Source organism: Rhineura floridana, chromosome 18 (assembly GCF_030035675.1).
Source record: "Rhineura floridana isolate rRhiFlo1 chromosome 18, rRhiFlo1.hap2, whole genome shotgun sequence".
In the NCBI taxonomy this organism is placed as follows: domain Eukaryota; kingdom Metazoa; phylum Chordata; class Lepidosauria; order Squamata; family Rhineuridae; genus Rhineura; species Rhineura floridana.
Genome location: NC_084497.1, coordinates 21,743,466 through 21,764,102, shown reverse-complemented (window position 1 = coordinate 21,764,102; position 20,637 = coordinate 21,743,466). Strand labels below are relative to the sequence as shown.

Sequence of the window (20,637 nt, the reverse complement as noted above, 5' to 3'; positions counted from 1 at the left end):
CCAAGTTAGGTGTACAAATAACCTGAGCGGGTACAAGCCAGCTTCCTATGTTCCGTCCTCTGAAACCACTGGGTTGATAGATAGGAAGTAATCAAAATAAACAGATACTAAATATACTACACACCATTAACGTGACCATACACACACTTCATAAGAACTTAGAAAAGTCCTGCTGAATCAGGCCAGAGGCCCATCTAGTCCAGGATCTTGTTTACAGATACTATAACTATGGGAAGCCCACAAGCAGGACCGGAGTGCAACATGAACTCTCCCCACTTGCAGTACACAGCGGCATACTGCCTCTCAATTGGTTTTCCTAACGGCAGGGATCCCACTACCATGCTTTGAGAAACAAGGCATCAACAATGGAAATTGAACTCTATGCATTTAACAGAGTTAGCGCTGGCCCATGAGAGCTTATGCCACAATATGTTTGTTCAAGTTTTTTAACTGTTTATTTTTGCTGCAAAAATTGTTCGTTCAAGTCTTTTAACTGTTTATTTTTGCTGCAACAGACCAACCCCTCTGAAATCTGGCCCCATGTGAAGTTAAGGCTTCCCTTTTGCTTCTTCACCTTAAGCACAAAGAAATAAATTCTCTAGAAGATTTGAAAACTAAAGTTTTAACTGGACAAACACACGCTAGCCATCTCCTCTTTCAGTTGAAGCCAAACCAAGCAAGGAAGATGAACAGAATAAAGCTGCAAAGTACTCCAGTTCAGTTAGAATCAAGCTGGGGTGTTTCAAACATGTCAGATCAAATCTGGAGCCATCCACATATAGCAAATATTAACACTGTATTGTGTCCACACCTTGACATTCCAGACTGCCTTTTATACCCGCTAGCTCACCAGTGCAAAGAATGCTATTAAAAGCACTCTGGATTGTAGCTAAACCAGTTTCTAATGTGGTTTGTTTTAGAAACAAAGAATGCTGCCTTTCCCATACACAGTATATACTTTTAACCACACAAAGAAACAGAATTCCACATGCATTTGCTAAACCACCCCATCTGTTCCCCACCCCGCAAAAAAGTCAATCACTGTATCTTTGATTACTATTTGAACCCTAACCCAAATAATTAAATCCTCACCTCACCAATTTATCTGGCCCCAAGGACAGAATAAAAGATTCACTATCACAAACATATACATGAATATAACAAGCACAGATCACAGCTGGCCATTTTCCAGAGACCAACTGTCAATCAAATAGGAGCATCAATATAACCTAAAAGTAGAGTCAAAGTGTAGAAAAACTTCCAAGCTGTCAAAGACATTCTCTCCAGAACAAAGACGCCAATATCCTGTGGTGTTTTTAAAAACAAATTTAAGTGTTCTTTTCATTTTTTTTTCCCAAAAAGCAAAGAGGAACCAGGTTGCTAAATGGGAAACCCTAAGAACCACATTGGGGGGCAAGGAAGGCTAAAGGTAGTTCAGAAACTGTATTAATACATGAAAAAAGCCAATATAAGGGAACAAACAGTTAAAAGATCTGCCATTTTATTCTTCCCACTGGTGAGAAGAGAAGTGTCCCAATTCTAGATATTTCAAAGCAAAAGGAGCCAGGTGTTTTCCATCATCCTCTTGCCAAAAAAGGATCACAACTAATTTGGTTTAAATATCATAATACTAAATCAGCTCCATTTCCTAAGGGTTTTTTAAAAAACGAGTCACTGAGGTGACCTCTGCAGGAACAGAGAGAAAAAGCCTGTCATCAAGATTACACTTAAAGCCAATTTCAACTTCTCCCTGCCAAAAGAGAGGGTCTGTTTAAACTTGACAGAAACTGCAAGCAATGAAGATCTGAAGTCATAAGCAAAGGTGGCTATGAGATTATAAATGAATTCCCCACTCCTAGAACATAAGAACATAAGAAGAGTCTGCTGGGTCAGGCCAGTGGCCCATCTAGTCCAGCATCCTGTTCTCACAGTGGCCAACCAGGTGCCTGGGGGAAGCCTGCAAGCAGGACCTGAGTGTCTACTCTGTTTCAGTCCAAGGGCCACATTACTTTGTGGGGAATTTCCCAGGGGCCACATGCCGCAGAGGGAATGCAGCCTACTTGGCCCCACCAACTGTTCAAACATCAGCCATTGCCACTTACACATCCATCCTTCATTCCCCAAGCAAAAAGCATTATGGCAGTTCAATGACACAATCTAGTCAGGCAAAAGCACTCAAGGATGAGGAGCAGGGCTAGTGAGGGGGTGGCACCTGGGGAGAGTCCCTCTGGAGGACCAGACATAGAGATGTCATTGGCTGGCTGCAGTCCCCAACTCTTCAAATAAAAACCACATAAGATCCAATCAAATGTCCTACTTGAAGTGCAATTTCAGATCAGCAAGGCTAATCAAGAACAGAACTGCGGGGCGAAGGGGGGACATAATCAGGGCACCTGATGCCACAAATACAGGCCCTTTAACTCTGTAAAAAGGCAAATGCACTCAGTGCCTATATATGTCAGTCAGTGCTGCCAAGTGAACTGCAGCATTTTAAAACAGTTAAAACGGTTAAAAACAAAACAGTTTAAAAATGGGAAGCTAATCAAACAAACCACGGAGCTCAAAGCGAAGCACCCTCTTTCACCACCATCTTTCGAGTACCCTCTAGAGAAAGTTCAGGCCACAGTCTCCTCTCTAACAACGAAAATCAGAAGGAGCTGCTTTTGTCGACTCCATAGACAACTTGTAGCATGGGGACTCCATCTCCCTCTGCCCACCCCCAGCAAAGCTCACTGCCATTATGCTCCAGAGGCACAAAGGGCTCTTTAGGCCCCTCTCACTATTGGAAACAGGAACAAAGGCTTGAGAAGAGCCCACCTTATATGCAAGCCCACCACTTGCTTTTCTGCACGAGTCAAGACATAAGCTCATGGGAATGAAGGGCAACGGTGAATTAATAAAGAGGATGGCTCAACAAGACATGAAAGACAAGAACCCAACCACTACAGGGCAGTATCCCCCACCAATCATGATCTGTAGAAGGGCCATAGTTCAGGGGTAGAGCATCTGCCTTGCATGCAGAAAGTTCCAGATTCATCCCTCAGTATCTTCACGTAAGGCTGTGAGGAACTCCTGCCTGAAAACCTGGACAGCTGCTGCCAGTCAGTGTGGATAATACCAAACTAGAGGGACCAATGGTAAAAGACAGCTTCCAATATGGGACCCTAAAGTGGAGCCAGCCTTTTTGGCCCTCCAACCCTTGCTCCAATTTAAGTAGGGATCCTGTAAAAGCACAGCTGACCGGGGGAAAGCACTCTAGAACTGACTCCCTGTTCCATTTAAGCAGCTTCGCTATCAATCCCGACTTGTCAGTCCAGAAAATGTTATATCTTCTTGCAAACACTAAAGGCAATTCCAGTCATTTTATTTGGCCAAAATAATATTACAGGCAGATATTGCTCATTGATTAAGAGACTAAGAGGAGAAAGTTAAACAGAGTTCTGCCACCACACCCTATCCCCAAAATAAACTTCCATTAGTGTAAATGGATGTAAGCATACATAATGAGAATAATTTGTATTCCACGGGCAACGTGAATTAAAGATAAACACAGCCCAGGTCAATTTAGGTTGCATTAGCAAATGCACCCCCTTTCCCTGCTCATTTTCTTTCAAACTCATTTTTAACTCCGATTTGTTTTAATTTCATTTTATCACCTCTGAACATCTAGTGATGCTTTCCAATTTACTAGAGATGGCTCACAGCACAAGCAGCATGCCATGGCAATTAGTCTTCTATCCCCAATATTCCTACTAGAACAAGAGGCCGACAAAGAATGCCATTGCATGCCTCCTCACCCGTATGTATGCGATGAACCAGACCAAATCAGGCCCACAGTATGTTTTGAGATCCCCATGACAGCAGCCCCATAAGGAAGTCAAGTTCCCCCCCCCTTTTTTTTTTTTTGCTTTTTTAAAGGTGCAGGTTGGAGCCTGCCCTCAGAAACAAAATTAACAGCATTAGCGTCTGAGGTACAAAGCCCATATTGCAGTCATTGGAAGGAGGCAGAAGAAACATTACAAAAGATTGAGTTTATCCATTTTATTACATGTGTGTGCTTACATGCTTATTACACGTAGTGCACAATCATACACATGTAAAATGGATGCGTTATTACATGTGTAATCCTACTTTTCCTCCAAGGAACCCAGGGTGGCCGACATGATTTTCACTGCCTATTGTACATGACAAAAGCGTAGCCTTTGGCAAGTTGCTTAACTTCTGTCCAATCTGTAAAATGGCAATATGGGCTTTATCTAGTTCAGAGGCAGTCATGCTGGGTATGCAATCAATGACAGGAATATCAGCAACAACAGATGCAACTCAACAATTTCAGAGCCGCATCCAAGAGTCATGCCTGCTCTGGCATCTTCTAGTGATTCTTACTTCGTAAACAGAGGGGGCGCTACACATGCTTGTTATAGAAGTTATGCCTCCTGAGCAAGATCCATGAAGACTGGTACCCACCGGGGGGGGGGAGGAGGTGGAGAAGGGAGACTAAATTGCTCTCTTGTCAATCTAGCAGTGCCACTTACTTAGATACACCCCCATGGTTTGTTTTTTTAAGTAAAGGACAGCCTGTTATATTTTATACTCCTTCCTACCCCTGAAGGACAGGTCCATCAATGGCTATTAGCAACAACAAAATGCATTCATGTTTGCAGGCAATAAGCCCCCAGAAAACCAGATTCTGGGAACTAACAAAGGAAGACCATCCCCTCTGTGCCCTGCTTTGAGAAGCACCTGGCTGGCCACTGGGGCAAGAATGATGGAACAAATCAGGGGGTGGCGAATCTGAACCATTTCTCCAGATGTTGTTGGATTCCAACTCTCGTCATCCCTAACCACTGGTCACGCTGGTTGGGGTTTGTGGGAGCTGGAGTCCAATAACATCTGGAGAGCCACAGGTCCCCCATCTCTAGATTAGAGGGTTCTTTGATCCAGGCCAGCAAAGTAGTTCTCATGTTCAGGGTTCACACACTCCGAAGCTACAACTTAGGAATCCACGCTGAGCCTCTGCAATTAAATATGTATTTATTATTTATTGTTTGTTTGTTTATTAGATTTCTATCCCGCCCTTCCTCCCAGTAGGAGCCCAGGGTGGCAAATTTCCAAACAGGGTCTTGTTGAAGCTCGTTATTACAAATGCTCCCGCTCCCCACTGCAAGTCAGGTTCCAGTGAAAACACCATGTCTTATAATAGCCTCCCCTATGAATTCAGGACTAATCTTAAAAGCAAGGCAAGGGAGAGGCAGAAAGAGAAAGATAAATGCAATAGAAAACAAGAAGGTCTGTGAAGCTGAAGCCAAAGGAATCCGGTTACTAAAGAAGCATAGATGGAATTTCATTAGAAGGAGATTAGTTAATATTTGTTACACACTGCCAAGGGCCTTAGGAGAAACAACTTACATTTGAAGAGATGCCAAGAATGCTTGGAGGTTAAGAAGTGTAAAAGGACACAAAAACTACGTAAGCAGAAGACCAATCTCTTCATCCTCGAGTTTTCTGTACAGTATCTTGTGCCTGCTAGAAAACTTGGTCTGATCCGGCAGGGGATTTCTTGTATTTTCTCAACCAAGGGTACACACTAACATAACTTAAAACAGACTAGTTAAAGCATAACTGAGAAGGGATCTTAAGCACTCTTGCTTTGTAAAGTTAACATATCTTGCTGGATAATGGGAACTGTACTAGAACACAACAAAAGACTGAGGTCACATCACTCCTACTACAGATCCATCTGTATACAAACAAGCATTGTAGCTGTTTAAAAAGCATGCTTCCTTCTGTACTGCAGTGGCTGAATTGATTTGATAGTCAAGTTTCCGTTACAGATCATGAGTGCTATGGATGTTGAGTCAAACATGCTTCAGTATTAATTCATGACTGGAGGTTGTTTTTGGATCAAGTTTAAGTCCAATTACCAAAAGCCTATTATTCAAGTCCCTGCTTAGCTGTGAAGCCTTGGCCAAGTCACCACTTCTCTGCCTAGCCTACCCTGCAGAGTTATTAGGATACAAATGAGGTAAGCATATCTGCCCCAATTCTGCAGCGGAAGGCAGAAAACAAAGACCTAAAACAGACATAAACCTGCAGATCATAATGCTCTTGGCACCAGCAATGCTTTAATGGGAGGTGAGGGAACTTTAGAGAACTTCAGCAGCTAGATCCAAGGAAATGCAAACGTCCATGTGGTCCACAGGATTACCAACCTAGTTAGAAGTCCCAGTTAGCCACAACTAATGGTTTGCGTTAGAATATGCTCCCCCATCCTCCATTCCATCTAAAATGGAAACAAATTCTCACAGGGCAGGAGGGAGGGAGGAGAAACCACTAGAGAGGTCTTGGCAAGTGAGAGCAGCCACTATGGTATGCAGGTTTGCAGATTATGCATGTGGAAGAGGTAGCTTTTCTCCCTCTTCCACATGGCCAGAGGAAGGACCAACTCCCAACTTCTTGTGGTGCAAACCAAGAATCGTGGTTTCAAATAAACTGTACTTTGTTAAACAAGCCATCTTCATGAACCATGGTTTAAAGCTGGCTTGTTTTGAAATTGACTAGCATTTATTTTAAACCACTCCTAGTTCGTACCTCACTAGAACCCATTAGAGCCCAGTGCTTTCTAAGAGCACCTTTCTGCTTCTATACATAGCACTGAACTATAGTTTAGTGTTGCATGCTAATGCGGTCAATGAGTGCAAACATCTATAGTTAGAGAACAGGAAGCAGAGTAGGAATAAATGAACAGTTTTCACAGTGGATGAGTGTAATAAGTGGGATGTCCCTAGGGTCCATGCTTTTTAAGTTGTTCATAAATTAACTAGAGTTAACGGTGAGCAGTGAGGCTTTGCTGACGACACCAAATATTCAGAGTGGTCAGAACAAAAAGGGATTGTGAGGAACTCCAAAAGGATAGCTCCAGACTGGATAAATGGGCATGTATGATAATGTAAGTGTGAACTGATGCACAATGGGGCAAAGATCCTGACTTCACTGAACTGGCAGTGACTGACCAGGAAAGAGATCTTGGGATCATGGTGGATAACTCAATGAAGATGTTGATCCAGTGTGCAGCAGCTGTGAAAAAAGTCAATTTTGTGTAAAGGATCATTAGGAAAGGGGTTGAAAAGAAAACTGCCAATGTAATAATGCCATTATACAAATCTATGGTGTTACCTTGAATACTGTGTACAGTTTGGGTAGCTGCACCACAAAAAGGATTATTATCAAGCTCGAAACATTCATAAAATGAAAACCGAAACAATCAAGGGTTGGAGAAACTCCCCTATGAAGAAAGGTTACAACATTTGGGGCTTTTTAGTTTAGAAAAAAGGCAAGTAAGGGGAGGGAAACATGAGGTATTAAAAGTTACACATAGTATGAAAAAAGTGGATAGAGAGAAGTGGATAGAGAGAAGTTTCTCCTTCTTATATAATATGCTAACTCGGGGCCATCCAATGAAGCTGAATGATGGACAATTCAAGGAATTACTTCTTCACACAACACTCAGTTAAACTATGGGATTCACACCCACAAGATGTAGTGACAGCCACTAACCTGGGTGGCCGTGCCTTCAAAAAATAATTAGACAAACTCACGGAGGATAAAGTCATCAATGTCTACTAGCCTTGATGGCTATATCATCATTATCATCACTGTTTATCTGTATGCCGCCTTTCCATAACAATTTATGCACAAGGCGACTCACAACACGAACAGAAAAAAGTTACACAACTCACTGTGAGAAATAAATGCATCTATGTATTTATACATCTATGATTCAGAGACACTATACCTCTGATAGCAGTTTCCGATGAATATGCTGTTGTGCTCATGCCCCGTTTGCCAGCTCCCTATAGGCATTTGGTTGGCCACTCTGAAAACAGGATGCTGAGCTATAGGCCTTTGACCTAATCCAGCAGGGCTCCTATTATGTTCTTATAGGTTACTCTGGAAACACAGGAAGCTGCCTTTACACAAGGCAAGCCTACCTTTCCATCAAATCCAGTACTGAATACTCTGACTGGCAGCAACTCTCCAGGACCTCAAGCAGAGAAAGGTCTTTCCCAGACACCTGCTACCATCTGGTCCTCCTAGCTGGAAAGGCCAGAGATTGAACCTGAGAATTTCTGCAGGCGAAGCAGGTGCTCTTAAGGAAGGGTCACAGGAGTAGGTAGAGCACACGTTTTGCCTGCAGGAGGTCCCAGGTTCAATCTCTGGCATCTCCAGGTAGGGCTGGGAGAGATCCCTGCCTGAAACCCGCCAGAGACCCGCTACCAGTGAGTTTAGACAATACTAAGCCAGAGGGTCTGACTGCATAAACAGCTAAGTGGTCCAACTTGGTATAAGGTAGCTTTCTGAGTTTCTTTTACATTGTGTTACAGTCCTTCCCCACTGCAGTCTTACTATAGTTCCAGCACAGCTCCTTTCCGTCCATATACAGACAAACCTGTAAACCCACTTCCCATGTACTAACCGTTTAATGCATTTCATCAAAATTAGCTCACAATGGTAATAACGGCTTCTGGCCCACCCCCCACAACAACAAAAAAGCCAATTTTAACATGCCAAGCAGGATTCAAAAGGGACAAGGACATTCTTGCTCAGCAAAATTCTGGCAATTTTCTCTGGCTGAGGGGACAAAGGGGAAACAGACCAAGCTACATAAAGTGGGAGCCTAGGATTGTCTCCAATTACATTCTACTCAAAGTAGACCCATTGAAATTAATGGCCTGAAGGTAGTCATGCCCATTAATTTCAATGGGTCGGCTCCAAGCATGACTTACCATGGGATTCAAGCCCTAAAGCCTACTATTCTCACCTCTGAAATTCACTGCTACACAGAAACAGTAGAAGAAGCCAAGCCTAAGAGAAGGAAAGGGGGAAAGAAAGGTGCTTGTTGGGTTTTTCTTCTGTTCACCTTGGATGGCCTCTCTCTCACCTTGTCAAGACAGCAGCAATGGAGCAATGCTTCCCAGCTTAAAAAAAGGAAGCGGGTGATGGGGTCAGGGAAAGAGGAGGGGGAAAGGGTTCATTTCTCTGTAGGCCAGCAAGGCTTTAACTATAGGACAGGGCGAACAATAAGATCCCACCTACACTCTAGGCATCACGTGGGTCTCTCCCCTCTCTTTCCTTCAAACCTCACCAACTAATAGACTTGCAAGGCTGTTCGCCACTCACAACAAGTCATTAAAAAGCAAGAAACTGTTCCTGGCCAAAAAAAATTATAGTACACGCTCCAGGAACAAAACCAAAACAAGTCATTTGCTTTTCAATCAGATTTGTTTCCCCTTATAACTGTAGATTCCTTCCCCTACCCCAACCTTCTGGTTCCATACATCCAAGGAAATCAGTCTATACACACAAAAGCACAGCAAAAGGACTGCTATAGTATATATTTAACTGTTGGCACAGCCAACAGCTAAGAGTTAAATTAAGTGTTAGCAATGGGAATAAAATATAATGTAAAGTCTTGCTTGTTGTGGAACATGACATTTCAGGATTGTTAGTTTTTTAAAAAAGCATTCTAAATCCTGACAGATATTTGTAAAAAAACAGAGCCCAATGTTTATAACAATTATCGTAATAAACAATTTTGATTCATGTTTCATTTTACAGCAGCAAAACAGTTCAGAAATAAGGCCCACAAATATACACATAACCACCCCCTCCAAAAAAAAAAAGGGGGGGAGAGAGAAATATATATGCTTTTGTAAAATGCTATGGTAATATAAATCCCAGGAATAAAATCGTTCATAAGGAAAGTCAATTGGTAAATTAGAAGCAACAGCAAGCCAGTGTTCAAAAATAAACCAAAAGCAATCACAAACTTGAATGAATGAATCATTTTGTTTTCTTACAGCCAACTTCAGCAACAGTTATAGTTTTCACAAGTTTAACTTCTGCACTTCCCACCCAGACGCACACCTCTCTGATCCCCAAATCTTCCAAATCTTAAAGAGAGGAGGTGAACAAAGACAGTTGCTATGCAAGTCAAAAACAAATCTCTCAGATGTGCTGCGATTACACAGACTGATACATTTGCGTCTTTAAAATGTATATTCTCTTGCACAAGTTAAGTACATTTCTCTTAATGCAGTCAGAGGTCTCCACACAATTCATTCACAAAATGGGGCACAAGTTAAACCACCACTCATTGCATAGGGTTTATTTCACAATACACATACACACAGGCTGTGGCAAAATAAATAAAAAGAAAATAAAACACTAAAGTTTGAGATATTTTCAAATTGTACCCAGAGACAGAGACTAGTCTCTCCCCTCCCCCCAAATCCATTACAAACCTTACACCTACTTCAAATATACACAGAAGGCAATTCTATCCTTTTATCTTTTTTAAATTCACAAATCAATGTTTGGTGAAACACAGAACAGTATAGCTAACCAGATATCAGTAATAACAGTCAGAAAGCAAATGTCACAAATTACCAATTTCAACCTCTTTGTGAATTGCATCCACATGGACTCTCCATATTCATTTAAGAGGCATCTGAAGAATTCAACATTCATTCCAATTCATAACATGCACAAAAAAACACACTATTTCCCCAAAACAAAACACTTCATGGGAGAAGAGCAGAATTGAAAACCAAACATAAGAAATTAGCAACAAAGACTTTGATTTTCTACCCAAATCCTTTTAAGTCACACATGAAACCACCAGATATTTAAAGGGGCCCTTAGCACAGCCCAACCAAAGCATACACACACACACACACATTAAAAAACCCTTTCTATCTAGTTCTCACCCAACCCATCACTTCCTGCACAAACCAGGGGGGAAGCAAATGAACCATAAAGAACAGCAATCAAATAGGCAACTTCCTTACTTACCGTCACCTCACAAATCACACCATCAGTAGGTTCTGTTTGGGGGGCAATGGGGGGATCCCAAGCAAAGTCTAAAAGAAGAAAAAATGGGAGGGGAGGGGAGATGTGGAAGGCTCAGGGCTAAAATATGTGTATCCAGGGGGGGTAGAAAGGAGAGAGAAAGGAGACTATGGAAGCCCCCAAGCAAAGGGGGGAAATAATAAGAGATTATGGAAGAGAAGCAGAGAGGAGAGGAGGGGCTTCTATTATGAATGGAGGCAGTGAAAAGGTTGGGAGGATAGGGAAAGGAGACTGACTCAGTTGGATTCTCTGATGCTTATGAAGTCAGATCATTCAAGGTTTTAATTTAGGGGTAGGAGGCAAAAATAAAAATAGAGGGGGGCGTGAGACTGTTGTGGGAGGAGACAATGTGCTCGGGAGAAGGGAAGAAAGAGGGACTGGAATAAAGAGAGAGAGTGAGAGAGATATATGTGCAATAGAAGGAAGAGGAAACCAATGAGGCTGAAGGAGGGAGATGGATGAGTATTGAAGGGGAGGAGGAGGAGGAGAGATAATCCAGCCAGCTAAATGCACACCCTCCTCTTTCCCTCTGTGGGGAGATATATGCAAAAAGGGGTGAGGGGAGAGAGACAAACAATAACAGCAGCAGCAGCAGCCTCCCCCCTCTCTCTCTTTTTTCTTTTCCTTCCTTCTTCCTTCCTTTCTCTCTCCCTCCTTTTTCCTCACACAACCAAAGAGACACCCAGCAACCACCCCGAGACAGGCCAGCGCCACCTACCAATATCGCGCTTCCTGATTGGCTGCAGGAACCGGTGCTTGTGTAAGAGTGTGTGTGTGTGTGTGTGTGTGTGTGTGTGTGTGTGTGTAAGGTGGTGGTGGGGGAACGAGGAGGAGCCTCGTGACCCCGGCAAAGAAGCCGGGGCCAATCAGTGCGAAGGATGGAAATAATTTAAAAGAAAGACGGAGGGGGCAGTGTTTGAGGGAGTAGGAAGGGAGGAGGGCTTCGGATTGGGCGAGGCGGGTGGCGAGGGCGGGGACTCGTCCTCGCGCCCACGACGGTTGGCGCGCTCAGCACGGGCGGGGGAGGATGATGCTCCTCCCCTCCCCTCCCCCTTCGCTGTCCACACATACGAGTTTATCTCATGAATTTTTATTTTCAGTATTTCCCCCTTTTAAGCTATCTAACTGGACTGTTGTTGTTTTGGTTTCTCATATGCAAAATTTGGGTGCCTATCAATTAGAATATCACTAAATTTGAATTATTATTATGATTATTTAATTGGAGTCTTTATAAATAGAATTTCTATGCCACCATGTAAATATACTTGTAAGTATATACATCTTAAATTTTAATTATTTTAATTTTATATCATTCAGTCTTATTTGTACAACAGAATACAGTAAAATAAAAGAAAATGTGATAAGGCAAATAGACGTTCTTTAAAATTGTAAACCACCTTGACATAAAGGCAGTATATGCATGCAATACAGAAATTTTATATCATTTGTTTTAGCATTTTAATTGTAATGAGAAGACAGGATTCACCGGAAAAGACAATAATGCTGGGAAAAACAGCAGGGAGTAGAAAAAGAGGAAGGCCAAACAAGAGATGGATCGAGTCCATAAAGGAAGCCACAGAGCTGAACTGACAAGATCTGAACAGGGTGGTCCATTACAGATGCTCCTGGAGGTCGCCATAGGGTCGCCATAAGTCGTAGTTGACTTGAAGGCACATAACAACAACAGCAACAGTCTTATTTGTACAACAGAATGCAGTAAAATTCAAAAGAAAATGTGATAAAGCAAAGGGACATTTTTAAAATGGGAAACCACCACAGCATAAAACTAGTATATACGTACAATACATAAATACATGAAATACTTACAATAAGATTATATATATATTACTAGATTTTCTGGTGTGTATATGTTTTATATATATAGTAGGTTGCAACCAATGCTTAGTCCTACTTAGAGTAGACCCACTGAAGTGAATGAACATGACTAACTTGGGTCCATTAATTTTAGTGGGTCCCTTGAGCAGGACTGAGGTGGATACACTAACAGCACAATCCTATGGGTGCCTACTCAAAAGCAAGTCCCACTGAGTTCAACTGCACTTACTCTCAGATAACTGGACACAGGATTGCAGCCGGTGCTTTCTCTGTGAGTACTAGCACCTCTTTTGCCCACAGCACCTACTTTGTGCTGGCACCCAAAAAAAAGCAATCTATATCCCCTATATATTGTATTGTGAACATTTTCCATGTGGTATCGGCATTCAGTTAATTCTATTAAAACACGAACAGAGCAATCCGGCTCATGGGAAGCCGGTGGAAGGGGTTCCGGCAGAGAAGGAGCCAGTGGGAAGGTCCACAGCATCCAGTTGCTGTTGGGGAGCTCCAGGCTGGCTGAACGCAGGCTCAGCCAGGAGCTGCATGTGGGGACCAGAAAGTGAAAGCCGGCTCTCATGAATGCCCCTAAAGGGGAGTAAGTGCTCTCCACAGACTTCTATTGTAATTACTTTCTTAGACCAACCTTTTTTTGGTGTAACTTTGGCCTGGATCAGGACCTGCAGGAGCTCTCTGAATGGGAGTTGGATGTTGCATACATCCCCCCCCTCAGCCCCTCCCCGACACACCACTTTTTCAGGCCTTCCACTGGCACCCCTTCCATCAGGCTGTGCTTACCGAATGGACCCCCAGCTAAACCGACAAGGTCCTGGCTCCACCACGACTGAGCTGGGGCGAGGAGCTTCTGCTGGTGGAGCCCAGCAGAGCTGGAACCCTGCCAACGCAGTCAGCAATCCACCATATCTAACTCCCTTCAGCCTGGCTTAAATACGAGTTGGATTGTAACCTAAGTACTAACATATGAGAAAAAAGTGAAAGACCAAACAGATATATCTGTTTTGAAATTATATATATATACTGTAAAATTCAGAGCTTGGAAAAGTAACTTTTCCAAGCTCTGCTAAATAATACAATCATTAAAGCATCAAACAGCCCTTCAGACATTTTCCCCTAGATCCTGGAAGGATGCAGTTAATAACTAAAACCATGTATTTTATTACAGTGGCTAACCAAAGATATATTAAATCCCTAAAGGTGGAAACTGAAACATTTTGCCACAGCAATTTACTATACCTGTTTTGTTAGTCACTGTAATATATGTGTGTGACAGAAAACAATAGATCCATATAGTCTCTTATATATAGATGCACACTATATGTACCCCGGTGGGCATCAATGTGAAATTCTCACATCAATTAAATAAAATATACATGCAGCATGAGCTTTTGCATACCAAAGCAAAATGCTCACATCAAATAAATAAAATGCGTATGGAACATAATGTAGGTCTATGCCATCTCAGAAATGCAAAATGTTCACATCAAATAAATAAAATGCATCCATGGGCTATACACACACATTCATTTACGAATACAATTTTTACTTTATAAACTAAAAAACGTTCCCAGTAAAGTATACACATTTTCTACATATACATACATGCACAAATCGCACCAATATTATTTATTAACAGGATTTCTCTGCCATGTTTTAAAAGGAAAATACATGAGAAAAATAAATACGCATTACACATACAAAGAGCTATAACAGAATATCTATACCATTTAATGAATGAAACATTCATATCAAATAAATAAAATGCATAAACACACTTGGCATATACATACACATAAACACACATCCATATTTTTCATTAATATCCTGTCTACCCACACATTAAATTATATACATATGCACATACATAAGTTTACTGTATTACTACAGCTGCAATCCTAGGCAGAGTAAACATTAATTGGATTGCTGTATAATTTATTAGAAAAATTTCTCCCCTGAAAGTTTCTGTCTTCAGAAATTAAAAACTAGTTGGTTGTTTTTCAAAACTAGAGTGTAAGTTACAACTTAAAACTTCAGGATAACTTGCACTTTAAAAAGCCTTATTTCAAGCAAAGTTTAAGTCTGGTTTAAGGTTATTGCATGTATCATATAAACTAAAGTCAAAAAGTAGACCTTAGTCCAAGTCTAACTTAAAAGCTAGGATCAGTTTTAAAATAAAACTTTCACAGAGAGTTAATCTCCATTTAATCACTGCCCATTGTCCACTCTCCTCACAAAAATTCTCATTCCCAGAAGAAATCCATTCCTCTTTCAAATTCCTATTCACTGGAATTTGGGTGAACCAAGTAGTTGGGCCACACCTCCATGTGTTTTCCAAAAGAGGACCTCTTTATCTAATAGCCTGCATTAACAGCTGGGGGAATCTAGCAAAGGCTATCCATTCGGAACAACCTAGCAAGGGAGCCCACTCCATGGCCAAGGAGGGAGCCCTAGCTGATGCAGCATCTCAGCCCCAGTGACAAAGTGTCAAAGTAACAAGTGAGTTAAGCAACTGGGCAAATCCAGCAGGGCAGTGAGGCCAGACAACTCTGCCCCTCCCATTAATGACCTAACAAATCCCAAGCAAACTAACTTTATAAGCTACAAAAAACACATATGATTATGATTGTTAAATTTATATCCCACCCTTCTTCTAAAAGGGAAGGTAGAAAGCCAGCAGGACTAAAGAGCTTTCCAGTGCACTGCACATGTCATATGCATGACTATCTGCAGGCTGGACAGACGTTGTGGGTGGGTGCTCAGTGCAATGAACTTCTGTCCCTCAGGGAAAAGGTTTGTTCCTTTGTGGCCAAGGTGGTAAACCTGGAGGAGACACTGAGAAAGGGAGACAGACTGTTGGACAAAGCCTTTAGGGACATGATAGCTGCATCCCATTCCCAGGATGGTAGCTCTCCTGCTGTCATAGAGAAAGAGGGTCTCAGGGAAGGAGGCCATAACTCTGAAAGAGTTAGAAAGGGACCCATTTCTTGTTGGATGTTGTATCTGGCGCAAGCAGATGCCCAGGATGCAGAACAGTATAGTGACAGGCTAGATGCCAGTTGAAGCAATGAGCCGGACAAGCAATAAGTTTTAAGAGTTACTTTACTGACAATATATCACAAGCTCTCTCTATACAAACTCCTCGACCCCCACACCCTGCCAGTTTGAGTTTCCAGCTATATACTGATAAGACAGCTGGTTGTCCTGGCAACGTGTCCTTGAGGAGTGCACGTCCACTCCAGCCTTGTGAGCTACTTGGCCTTGTAACTCTGCCATGGAAAAATACTCTTAGGAACTTTTTACTTGCCAACAACCCCCACCTATTTTTCCATAAGCAGCACCTTTTACATTTGTTCACATTTTTGCTTCCATTTGTCATTACATTTACATTTCTTGCATGATATATTATCCTGTTTACATTAACATCAGTTCTGTTTCATTATTTTTATTACATTCATTTCTGCATTTACTTATATCATTTTCTTCCACATGATACATCATCTTTTTTTTTCAGTTTACATGTTCAGTTCAGTGTACTTCTACATTTCTTTGTTCCTTTATTTTTCAGAGGTTTTACAAACATCATCAGTTTATCTCTTTGGGTTTTACACACTCCAAGTATAATGTGTCAGCATCCATTACCCTGTGTGTTTGTGCTTCAATCCCCTTTACTGTGGCAATCCTAAATCTGTCAGGCAGCACACTCACATTTGCCCTTCCAGAACATCTCAACATTTGCTTGTCACTTTTACCCAGGTATTCTTTTACCCCTGTTTCTCTGTCATGTACTGTGGGTGCATTTGTACTAGACTTGGCTTCAGTGTTTCTTGCTGACACAATTGCTTTGGTTTGCTGACACACGTTACAGGCTACATATTTACCACAATTTCTTAATGTCACATCTTTACTATTTTCAGTTGCTTTCACCACATTTTGATATCCTATATGTCCCAATTTTCTGTGCCATAAATGTACACAATTATTGTGGGGTTTCTCATTGGCACACATAAGCACATGATTTGTTTGTTTCAAGTGTAGGTAGAACAATGAGTTCTTTACTATCCCTTTCATGAATATTTTGTTCCCTTTCATGACTTGACATGAGCCCCTTTGAAACAACACATTGAACCCCATTCCATTAAGTTTAGAAACTGACATTATGTTACTTTCAACATCTGGAATAAACAGCACATCTGTCATAATCGTATTAAAACCTGCTAATTTCACTGTACCCCTATTTTTGATCTGTTTCTTAGATCCATCAGCCATTATTACATGATCCTCTACGTCACAAAATGTATGAAACATAGATTTATCTTTGATTATACTATTTGTTGCCCCACTGTCAATTGCCCATAAATCTTTACAGTTATTTCCCTGCTCATTGTTAATACATTGCTTATTCTTACTAGCACAGATCACCTGTACACATGGTTTTCTTTCTCTTTCTCTTCTTCTTGCTTCACAATTCCTTTGTAGATGTTGCCTGGAACCACAAAAATAACATGCCTTTTGTCCATACAGTCTCTCTTGTGCAGCTTTGTTGTTCTGTTTTTCCACGTTGTGTTTAGACTCAGTCTTTTCCTGCTTTGCCATTTCTTGCCTTCTTTGAAATTCTTGTAAAAGTTTGCCTTCTATATAATCCATATTGAGATTTGCATCGCCCATTGCTTCCAAAGAGCTCACCAGACTATCATAACTTGAATCTAGTGAAGCTAATGTGATATACACTTTTTGTGTTTGAGAATGTTCAATTTCACGTTCTGACAACTCAGTAAACAGTCTATTTCCAACAAATGCTCTGACATGGTTGTATCTCCAGATAAGCGCATCTGATACAATCTTCTGGCAAGATATATTTTAGAACTGGCAGTCTTTTTCACATGAATATTTCTTAAAGTTTCCCAGGTTTCCTTTGCCGTTGTTGCATCACGCACGTGCAATAATTGAGAATCATCAATAGCAAGAACAATTAACGCCTTTGCCCTCTCATCCAGCCTTCTCCAATCTGCTGGAATAGGCACCCCGGCGGGTGGGTCTTCTGCGATAGCTTTCCACAGGTCTTCTTTCACTAGAAAAGCCTGCATTCTCTGTTTCCAAGTGCCATAATTTTTCCCTGTCAGCCTTTCCAAGGGAATCCCGGCCGATAACGTAACAGACATATTTTCGCTTTTCACAGTTCACCGCCTTTGTAATTGGAGCTTCTCACCTGTGTCCTTCAGTCAGTTATTCCCACGGCTCTCTCACAGCTTTCAGCTCAGCTTTCGGTTTCTCCGTCTTTCTGCTGTTTTACTCGCTGGTCTGCAGTTCTGGCTTTTCTCTGCCGCTTTTCTGCAATCCTCAGCACCAGGTAACCATCAGCACCAGGTAACCATCCTCTGCTACCACTTGTTGGATGTTGTATCTGGCGCAAGCAGATGCCCAGGATGCAGAACAGTATAGTGACAGGCTAGATGCCAGTTGAAGCAATGAGCTGGACAAGCAATAAGTTTTAAGAGTTACTTTACTGACAATATATCACAAGCTCTCTCTATACAAACTCCTCGACCCCCACACCCTGCCAGTTTGAGTTTCCAGCTATATACTGATAAGACAGCTGGTTGTCCTGGCAACGTGTCCTTGAGGAGTGCACGTCCACTCCAGCCTTGTGAGCTACTTGGCCTTGTAACTCTGCCATGGAAAAATACTCTTAGGAACTTTTTACTTGCCAACATTTCTTGGGGGCAGGGGTGTAGTCGTCCAGGGTCTGGGGGGGTCTAAGACCCCTTACTTTTTCAGGTGCAGGGTCCCAGCAGGGTCCCGTCTCCATGATCTTACAAGCCAATTGGCATGAAAGGGGAGCATGTAAGCCACTTATAAGAGTCTTCTAACATGTCGTTTCCTGCTGATTAGAGCCAATCAGAGTGAAAGGATATAAATCAGCTAGTGAGAAGATCCTTCTCAATAGCTAACACTCTCCCCTTTAATGCTTATTGGCTCCTAGGGATGCCTGTTGTTGTGGGAGAAGATACTAACGATGATCTCATTCTAAACCAAACAGCAAAAAAGGACGGGACCCGGCCTTTCTGAATTTGCCACTATGCTACTGCTTGGGGGCAAGCAATTTTCCTCTTGTATTAAGGATACTTCTCCAGGGGATGGGGGATCCCGATAGTGGGTGATTAAATCATTAGGGACATAGACAGCTGAATGTGTGATGGCCATGTCGACCGCAGGTTGACTTGCCTGCCTGGTACAAAGGTTGCAATTGTCATGCGTCATCTAGATAGCATGGTAGATGGTGCTGGGGAGGAGTCAGTGGCCGTGGTACATGTTGGCACAAGTGACATGGAGAAATGTAGTTGTGAGGGCTTGGAAACAAAATTTAGATTGCTAGGGAGGTTGGAAGCCCGGACGTTCAAGGTACCTTCCTCTGAAATGCTACTGCTCCCTCATGCAGAGCCAGCTCGACAGGCCCAGCTATTTAGTCTCAACGTGTGGATGAGATGATGGTGTTGGGAAGGAGAGGTCTGGATTTGTTAGTCACTGGGGAATGACTTGGAACAAGTCAGACCTGTACAAAAGGGTTGGGCTCCATTTAAATCAGGATGGAACCAGACTGTTGCTGCTATCAAAAAGACAGCAGAACAGCTTTTAAACTAATTTAGAGGGGGTGGCTTTGGCTGATTGAAGTTGTACACCAAAAGATCTCGACGGCACTAGGCTGGGGAAGGCTCGTGAAGGCAGTATTGAGCTAGATGGACCAATGCATAAAATGGCTTTATTTGTATAACATTATCCTCTGAAATCTGAACTCCTATCAACCCCAACTATATCAACCTACCATGGAATTCTGTATTAAGCACACACAGATGTTTAAGAAGATTACAGATAAGTAATGGTAGGTAATACTGCCAACTGTAGTTCCCTGTTCAGGAACCAAGAGGAACGATCCTGCTTATTCCACAGAAACAAAAACAAAAGCAACAAAAATTTATTCTGCAATCAGGAAATTTCAACTCAGCTCCAATCATGATGAATGAGTCACCGCCTTTCCTCAGCGCTCTGTAAAAGCAGAATGAAAGGCTAATTAAACAGGCAAATATCAATATGGTGATTAGCTTAGTGTATAATATTCTGATTGGCTTTTATGGATGACCTTCCTCCACTCCCCTACAATTTGAGTTTGTACACCCTTCCCCCCCCCACCATCTTTTACAATGTATTTTAAGGGAATGAAGATGACCAAACTGCTTCCATAAATATATACACAGGGAAAGAAACTTAATTCAGATTCTTCTGCAAGAGCATTCATTTTTAGATGCCTGTTTCCCCTTCCTGGCTCTGTACAAATGTGTGTAACGACCAGTTCCCCTAGGGACTGTTTGCATAGTCAGTTCATCCTGCGACAACAGTCCTTGAACTCGTTTTCTGCCCTGATTTATCTACACGTTCAAGGGGTGATTTGGTAGTTTAACACACACACAAATTGAGTCAGCAAGCAATGGGAAGATCAGGCACTCTCTTTAGAACGGGTCCCCGTTTTTGCCTTGCAGGCAGAAATGAAACAGATTACTTCCCTCCTTCCTGCAATGGATAAAGCACCACAGATGGATTCTCTGCTTATCATGTAGCTATTAAATGCACAGGATTCCAGACAGGAAAAGAATGGCAATTGTGGCAAATATAATTTTTTAATGTTATGTATTCAGAAAAGTTATGACTGGTTAATGAGGAACATGTCTTTAAATAGCTGCATTGGTTCTCAGTACATTTCTGGGAACACTTCAAAATGCTGGTGTTTCCGGCTTGGAACCAGAGAACCTTAAACAGTGTCTACCTCAACATAGGAACATATGCCATCCTGGGCTCGTACTTGAAGGGCAGGATATAAATCTA

At 42.0% G+C, this 20,637-nt stretch overlaps 1 protein-coding gene across 3 annotated transcripts in view; it reads right to left on the bottom strand.

Moving 5' to 3' along the window:
• Positions 1–11,731, bottom strand: part of RERE (arginine-glutamic acid dipeptide repeats) — a 410,266-nt gene extending 398,535 nt beyond the window's left edge. The window contains exons 1-2 of one of the 3 annotated variants that reach the window (XM_061601797.1): positions 11,630–11,700; positions 10,855–10,922 (exon numbers count right to left, since the gene is read on the bottom strand). The gene's annotated coding sequence lies outside the window, so the exon portion shown is untranslated. Of the gene's footprint in view, positions 1–10,854; positions 11,581–11,629 lie in introns of those variants that run through there. The other 2 variants (XM_061601794.1, XM_061601792.1) reach the window with 2 other exon arrangements.
• Between the last annotated feature and the right edge of the window lie 8,906 nt (positions 11,732–20,637).